Source organism: Sinocyclocheilus anshuiensis, unplaced genomic scaffold (assembly GCF_001515605.1).
Source record: "Sinocyclocheilus anshuiensis isolate Anshui unplaced genomic scaffold, SAMN03320099.WGS_v1.1 scaffold965, whole genome shotgun sequence".
Lineage (NCBI taxonomy): Eukaryota > Metazoa > Chordata > Actinopteri > Cypriniformes > Cyprinidae > Sinocyclocheilus > Sinocyclocheilus anshuiensis.
In genome coordinates, this window is record NW_015557096.1 from 20,806 (window position 1) to 27,025 (window position 6,220).

General features: G+C 39.3%; 1 pseudogene; it reads right to left on the reverse strand.

Moving 5' to 3' along the window:
• Positions 1-1,919: 1,919 nt before the first annotated feature.
• The window catches only part of LOC107677405 (D(2)-like dopamine receptor), a 21,263-nt pseudogene continuing 16,962 nt past the window's right edge, over positions 1,920-6,220 (reverse strand).

A 6,220-nucleotide genomic window follows, 5' to 3' on the forward strand; every position in this document is an offset into this window, starting at 1 on the left:
TAAAGTCAGAATTGTGAGATATAAAGTCAGAATTGCGAGATATAAAGTCAGAATTGCGAGATATAAAGTCAGAATTGCGAAACAAACGCAGAATTGTAAGATAAATGCAGAATTTCGAGATAAACGCAGAATTGCGAGATATAAAGTCAGAATTGCAAAACAAATGCAGAATTGCGAGATAAACGCAGAATTGTAAGATAAATGCAGAATTTCGAGATAAACGCAGAATTGCGAGATATAAAGTCAGAATTGCGAAACAAATGCAGAATTGTGAGATAAACGCAGAATTGCGAAACAAACGCAGAATTGCAAGATAAACGCAGAATTGCGAGATAAACGCAGAATTGCGAGATAAACAGAATTGCGAGATATAAAGTCAGAATTGCAAGATATAAAGTCAGAATTGCGAGATATAAAGTCAGAATTATGAAACATAAATGCAGAATTGTGAGACAAACGCAGAATTGCAAAACAAATGCAGGATTGTGAGATAAACGCAGAATTGTGAGATAAACGTAGAATTGCGAAACAAATGCAGAATTGCGAGATAAACACAGAATTGTAAGATAAACGCAGAATTGCGAGATAAACGTAGAATTGCGAAACAAATGCAGAATTGCGAGATAAACCCAGAATTATAAGATAAACGCAGAATTGCGAGATATAAAGTCAGAATTGCGAGATATAAAGTCAGAATTGCGAAACAAATGCAGAGTATTGCGAAACAAATGCAGAATTGCGAGATAAATGCAGAATTGCGAGATAAACACAGAATTGTAAGATAAACGCAGAATAGCGAGATATAAAGTCAGAATTGAGAAACATAAACGCAGTATTGCGAAACAAATGCAGAATTGCGAGATAAATGCAGAATTGCGAGATATACACAGAATTGTAAGATAAACGCAGAATTGCGAGATATAAAGTCAGAATTGCGAAACATAAACGCAGTATTGCGAAACAAATGCAGAATTGCGAGATAAATGCAGAATTGCGAGATAAACACAGAATTGTAAGATAAACGCAGAATTGCGAGATATAAAGTCAGAATTGCGAGATATAGTCAGAATTGCAAAACAAACGCAGAATTGCGAGATAAACGCAGAATTGTAAGATAAACGCAGAATTGCGAGATAAATGCAGAATTGCGAAACAAACGCAGAATTGTGAGATAAATGCAGAATTGTAAGATAAACGCAGAATTGCGAGATATAAAGTCAGAATTGCGAGATATAAAGTCAGAATTGCGAAACAAATACAGAATTGCGAGACAAACACAGAATTGTGAAACATAAATGCAGAATTGCGAGAAACAGAATTGCAAAACAAATGCCGAATTGCAAAACAAATGCAGAATTGTGAGATAAACACAGATTTGCGAGATATAAATCAGAATTGCGAGACAAACACAGAATTACAAAACATAAGCGCAGAATTGCGAAACATAAAGGCATAATTGCGAGAAACAGAATTGCGAAACAAATGCAGAATTGTGAGGTAAATGCAGAATTGCGAAACAAATGCAGAATTGCGAGATAAACGCAGAATTGGAAGATAAACGCAAAATTGCGAGATAAAAATGCAGAATTGCGAGACAAACAGAATTGCGAGATATAAACTTAGAATTTCGAGAAAGTAAGTCAGAATGTGCATGCATTTATGATCGCGTTCGATTAAAAGCATCATGATGTCAGCGTGTCCCCACTGTGTTTCACAGACGAACTAAAATAACACGGGTTTGGATATGAGGGGAGCAAATGATGACTTTTCATTTCTGGACGAGCTACTTCTTTAATGTCAGTACTGTAAAAAGAGTGACTAAACATCTGCCGCTCGCAACGGTTTCAGACAATCCGTTCCACAAACAAAGCCTTTTCACCGTGTCTCTCGATCGGTGTTAGTTTCTTCTGTTCTGTCTGTCAGCAGTGCAGGATTTTAATGAAGGCCCTGCGGAACTCGATGTTGAAGGTGGTGTAGATGACGGGGTTGACAGCGCTGTTGAGGTAACCCAGCCACGTGACGGCGCTGTAGAGCGACGGAGAGATGCAGCAGCTGCCGCAGTGTGCCTTCAGAACGTGTGTCAGGAAGAAAGGAAGCCAGCAGATGATGAAGACGCCTGCGGAAAACACAGCCATTGCAGAGACGAAAAACAAGTGAACACAACTTCAACAACAACCTCTGCATCTCTCAAGAAACGGCAAAAAACACACTGAATCAAACATGAAAATTTCAAGTAGAAAAACTGAATAGTATTGCTTTTTGTGGTGGAAACAAAAAAACAAAAAACAAAATTGTGAGACGTAAACTCAGAAAGAGGGGGAAAAAAATGCAAGTCAAAATTGTGTTTTTCTAGAGAGACGAAAAACAACGGCTTCTGCATCTGTATGTCGCTTTGGATAAAAGCTAAATGAATGTAAATGTGTTTGTAGGATTTACTTTGAAAAAAAAAACATTTAAAAAATCTAATATAATTAAATAAAAATGTGAAAAATAATTACGAAGAAACGGCAAGTAACACACTGAATTAAATGTGAAATTTTGAAGCAGAAAAACTGAATAGTATTTATTTTTGTGGCGGAAAAAAAACTGAATTGTGAGATGTAAACTGAGAATTCAGAGAAAAAGGTCAGAATTGCGAGACAAACTAGAAATCGCTAGAAAGAATTTGTATCGCACAATCATGACTCTTTTCTCAGAATTGCAAGTTTAATTCTGCAAAATTAATCTTCAAAATCTCACCTAAAACGATGGCCAGCATCTGCGTGGCCTTCCTCTCCTTCTGCTGCGACAGTCTTCCTCTCGCTCTCTCCTTCGCTGCCGCTCCTTTCTCTCTGTCTGCATTTCTATCCCTCCATCCGTGGCGTGTGTGTGTGTTCTCCAGCGGCGCGGGACAGGGAGCCACCGACACCGACAGGGAGATTTTAGCGCGACCGGACGACTGCTGCTGCGGAGGCTGATCTCTGTCCGGACTCAGAAAACACACGGGCTCCACATCCAGAGGATGAACCACGGCCTCCTTCACCAGCGTCTGTCACAGAGAACAGGCTGATTCACACACACACACACACACACACACACACACACACACACACACACACACACACACACTCACACTTTCTTGCGTTGTGGAGCAGGCTTCACTATTAAAGTGCACAACTTCACATCTTCAGGATGAGTGCATTTATTCTGACAAACAAGAAGAAGGAGAAACTATTAAAAGCATGAAAGCATGTGAAATATATTGATTCATAAACGATTCATTCGACTCTTAATTGTAATGTAGAAACATGCATTTTCTGTAAACGTTGGTTTGAAACTATTGTGAAAAGTGTTATACGAATAAACATGAAATAAATCGAATTCAGCCATTCTCTGAACAGATGTAAAATAATGCCCTACCATAATAATAGTAGTAATCATCATCATCAATATTATTATAATAAATAAAGCCTTTTACAGAGTGGAGAATTCAAAACAAAAAACTGAGGTCAGTAAGAATGTTTCTGAAACAGTCTCTGCTGCTCACCAGGGCTGCATTTATTTGATCAAAAATACAGTAAAATTTGTGAAATATTATTATAATCTAAAATAGCTGTTTTCTATGTGAATATCTGTTAAGATGTAATTTATGCCTGTGATCAAAGCTGTATTTTCAGCATCATTACTCGAGTCTTCAGTGTCACATGATCTTCAGAAATCATTCTAATATGCTGATGTGCTGCTCAAGAAACATTTCTGATTATTATCAATGTTGAAAACAGTTGTGCTGATGAATGTTTTTGTGGAAACTGTGATACATTTTATTTTTCAGGATTCACAGAAGAATAGAAAGTTCAGAATAACAGCATTTATTTTAAATAGAAATCTTTTGTAAATCATTAGAGTTACAAATGACCTGCTCTTATCATCTGATCGTGGTTGTATCTCTCTATTAGTGCTACTGGATCTTAGCGCTGCGTTCGACACTATTGACCACAACAGTCTTTTGAATAGACTAGAAAACTTTGATAGCAATCTTTCATTTGAAAGCCACGGTTCTGGCATTTGTAAAACCTAATTTTTGCATCTAAAAAATATATCTTAATTTGCGACCCATGCTTTCAATGTCAAATGCAGAAACGCTAATTCATGCGTTCATGACCTCAAGGTTAGATTATTGTAATGCTTTATTGGGTGGTTGTTCTGCACGCTTAATAAACAAACTCTCCTATAGATTTTAAAATCTTGCTTATCACTTATAAAGCTCTGAGTGGTTTAGCACCTCAGTATTTGAACGAGCTCTTATTGCATTATAGTCCTCCACGTCCACTGCGTTCTCAAAACTCTGGCAATCTGATAATACCTAGAATATCAAAATCAACTGCGGGCGGCAGATCCTTTTCCTATTTAGCGTCCAAACTCTGGAATAACCTACCTAACATTGTTCGGGAGGCAGACACACTCTTGCAGTTTAAATCTAGATTAAAGACCCATCTCTTTAACCTGGCTTACACATAACACACTAACACATTTCTAATATTCAAATCCGTTAAAGGATTGTTAGGCTGCATTAATTACGTCAACCGGAACCGGGAACACTTCCCATAACACACAATGTACTTGTTACATCGTAAGAAGAATGACATCTACGCTAATATTAGTCTGTTTCTTTCTTATTCAGAGGTCACCGTAGCCACCAGATCCAGTCTGTATCCAGATCAGATGGTGGATCAGCACCTAGAGGAGGCCTCTACAGCCCTGAATGTCAGCGGAGACCAGGACAACTAGATGAGCCCCAGAGACAGATCCCCAGTGAAGACCTTGTCTCCTAGACGGCCACCGGGACAAGACCACAGGAACCAGTTGAGTCCTCTGCACAATGTGACTTTGCTGCAGCATGGGTCAACCTGCTGGTTTCGTCTGGTCAGAGGAGCCCCGCGACTGAGCCTGGTTTCTCCCAAGGTTTTTTTCTCCATTCTGTCACCGTTGGAGTTTTGGTTCCTTGCCGCTGTCGCCTCTGGCTTATCGTCGACTTGATTGCACAGATACTATTTAAACTGAGCTGGACGATGACATCACTGAATTCAATGATGAACTGCTTTTAACTGAAAATTGAGTGTTTACTATTGTCCTTTTGCAATGACACACTATTTTCCTAATTAATACTGTAAAGCTGCTTTGACACAATCTAGTACAATCTAAATAAAGGTGACTTGACTTGTAACATTATAAACGTCTTTACTCTCACTTTTGATCAATTTAATGTGTCCTTGATGAATAAAAGTATTAATTTCTTTCCCAGCACACCTTGCGGGATCTCTGTCCATCTCTGGGCTCTGGATGGAGGCCGTGCCTGCGTGAAGGTGCGGTGCGTCTGCCCCGTCTGCGCAGCACCACACAGATCTGCACATACACCAGCAGGGTCACAATGAAGGGCACGTAAAAGGAAGCGACAGAGGAGTAAACCACGAAAGCAGGGTCGGCAAAACTGCAGTCTCTCCCTTCCTGACTGGCTGATAAGAGAAAGAGAAAAGACGAGAGTGAACCTCATGCAAACATGTGTCACAGTTCACCCCTAAATTGAAAATATCCTCACCTTCAGACCATCCAAGAGTTTGAGTTTGTTTCTTCATCAGATTTGGAGAAATGTAGCATTGCATCACATGGATTTGTTTCAGCGTGTGTCTTCTCCAGATGTTAACTGATGGACTGGAGTGCTGTGGATTACTTGTGGATTATTGTGATGTTTTTATCAGCTGTTTGGACTCTCATTCTGACGGCACCCATTCACTGCAGAGCATCCATTGCTGAGACACTGATGCAATGCTACATTTCTCCAAATCTGATGAAGAAACAAACTCATCTACATCTCTGATGGCCTGAGGGTGAGGATATTTTCAGCAAATTTTTGGGTGAACTGTTCCTATAATGGAAAAAATGGTAAAGAAAGCATTTAGAATAACATGAAGCCGAGTAAACATGACAGAATTCTGAGTGAATAGCATTGTAGCATTGAATAGCAACTTTAGGAATGTTAAAGAAACTTCTAAACCTTGACTCAACGGTTCTTACTCACAATGGTAATGTCATGTTTGGTTGAACGCTGCGTATTATATGTATTTGTTATTGTTTCAGCGCCTCATCCAGGTGCAGGGACAATCTGTGAAGGTCTCTGAACGCAAACGCGCAGATCAGCAGATGCACACGCACACACACACACACACACACACACACACTCACA